The sequence below is a fragment of the Balaenoptera borealis genome (genome assembly GCF_965194805.1).
Source record: "Balaenoptera borealis genome assembly, chromosome: X".
Taxonomy (NCBI): Eukaryota; Metazoa; Chordata; class Mammalia; order Artiodactyla; family Balaenopteridae; genus Balaenoptera; species Balaenoptera borealis.
The window spans coordinates 15817063-15819769 of record NC_138881.1 but is presented as its reverse complement, the minus strand read 5'-3'; positions in this window follow the sequence as shown (position 1 = coordinate 15819769).

Below are 2707 nucleotides of genomic sequence, written 5' to 3'. Positions count from 1 at the left end.
ACAACAGGGCTTCCCTGGTGGCGCAGTGGTTGAGAATCTGCCTGCCAATGCAGGGGACGCGGGTTCGAGCCCTGGTCTGGGAAGATCCCACATGCCGTGGAGCAACTAGGCCCATGAGCCACAATTACTGAGCTTGCGCGTCTGAGCCTGTGCTTCGCAACAAGAGAGGCCGCGATAGCGAGAGGCCCGCGCACTGCGATGAAGAGTGGCCCCCGCATGCCGCAACTAGAGAAAGCCCTCGCACAGAAACGAAGACCCAACACAGCCATAAATAAATAAATAATAAAAAAAAATCCTCACAACAACCCTATGAAGTAGGCACTATTATTATTACCATTTAAAGATAAGGAAACCGAGGCATAGAAAAGTTAAGTAACTTGCATAAAGCCACACAAGATGTAGGTGATGGAGCTAGGATTGCACTCCGGTAATCCGACCCCAGATCCTGTGCTTTCAGCCATTTCTCTAGTCTCTGGACCTCTAGTGACTTGTTTCAATGAAATGTTCTATTCTCAAATCAGTTCGATTACCACTTGATGGGAGATGGGAAGAAGGGTGGTACATGAATCACCCCATGTCATGAACCCATGTCAGTTTCTATACATGGAGACATAGTGATCGCACTGTATAGTAGTGTTAAAGGGTATGGGCTTTCCAGTGAACATACTTGGTTTCAAATCCTAGCTGGGTGACCTTGGGCAGGTTAACATAAAGTCCATAAACCTCAGTTTCCTCATCTACTAAATGGGGATACTACCCACTTTGTTGTCTTCCAAAAAATAAATGTAATAATAAAAGTAAAATACTTGGCAATGTGCCCAGCCATAGTAAGTGCTATGAACATAAAAAAATGACAAGCCCCAGTTACTTTTTTTTTTTTTTTTAAACAGCTGTGTGTGCTGGTTGGCGTGCTCAACACACAGTGTTGGGCTCAGCCCACAGCTGGAGGCGAGGAGGAGGGGGAGGCGGCCAGTGCGTTTTTTTTTTTAAATTTATTTATTTTATTTTATTTTTGGCTGCGTTGGGTCGTCGTTGCTACGCGTGGGCTTTCTCTAGTTGCAGCGAGCGGGGGCTACTCTTCGTTGCGGTGCGCAGGCTTCTCACTGCAGTGGCTTCTCTTGTTGCAGAGCACTGGCTCTAGGTGCGCTGGCTTCAGTAGCTGTGGCTCGTGGGCTTAGTTGCTCCGTGGCATGTGCGATCTTCCCGGACCAGGTCTCGAACCCGTATCCCCTGCATCGGCAGGTGGGTTCTTAACCACTGCGCCACCAGGGAAGCCCGCCCCAGTTACTTTGATTCAGTCTTGATAAACAGTATAGTTGAAATCACAGGCCACAAGTTTCCATGACACTTGAGAAACTTGGAGTGAAGATTTTGGTGACACAGGGTTTTAGCTCCTATCCTTTGTTTAGAAAGATAAAGTTGGAGAATATTTATACATGTTATCACAAAATTTAAGCTCTCCCCTGCCACCCTATTTACTTAGTTGGTCTTCTTATCCTTAAAGACAAAAGTGAGGGCCTGAAACAGGCTGGCAAATCTGGTTCCCTGCCTGTGTTTGTAAATAAAGTTTTACTGGAACGCAGTCACACCCATTCATTTACATATCATCTATATTGCTTTTGCACTACAATGGCAGAGTTGCATGGTGAGTAGGGTTGAGTAGTCAGAGATCCAATGGCTCATGGAGCCTCAAATATTTACTATCTGGCCCTTTACAGAAAGAGTTTGCCAACCCCTTGCTCTAAAACATGAAGACATCCTTATTAAGCTGTTCATCTTTGCTTCCTCCATGGCACTAAGCAGGAGGTTGACATCTCTTCCCATCTTCCCCAAACCACCAAGTGAGCGTCTGGCAACGTGCAAATGAGGCAACACTCAAGTGTAAAAGAAACCAAAGTTTTCAAAATGCCAGAAGGGGAAAAAAGCTTTATAAATACAAAAAAAAAAAAAAAAAATTATCAACATCAGTAAATAACAGGATTTGCCCTGCTTTACAATAATTTCTGTCCCTTAAACTGATTCCAACTTCAAAGGCCCATTATCCCTCATTTGAATTCAAACGAGTTCTTTACAAAGAAGGAACTACCACGGAGCTGCTTGTTGTTCAAACACGAGGGACCACAGTGCTCAAGATGGGGAAGGCCTGCAATCACATCAGTCAGTGCAAAATCTGCATTTTATTAAAGACATTTGGGAAGATCCATTCAAAAATACATTGTGCTCAGTAAAAATTAACCATTTCATGCTGATAATTAAGGTTACCATGGAATAGATATTTGTATAATATTTACAGCAACAATAGAAATTTTACAGAAGTTTAGAATGGAATACATGCCAGAAAAAACTTGATAAGATGTACCAATACATGATAGATACAAAGAGTTATATAAACACTTTACAAATGGTTCATAATTAGCTTGTGAGGAATTTAAATATTCAACACTTTAAATTCAGCTTGGATTCAAAAATTAAAAAGGTTAACACCACGTCACACCCTTGCCACAGTACAAAGTATGGAATTACACTTTATATTATGGATTATAAAGTCTGTGCAATTAAGAATTTCAACTGATTCTTCATCTACCACAAACTTAGATGTTACATCATTCTGGCTTATCCCTATTTTTGTTTTCAGGCACAAGCAGGGTTCTCAAAGTCTCCCTGCCCTGTGTCTTCCCAGATACCCCCTTCAAACTTCCTAGAGATT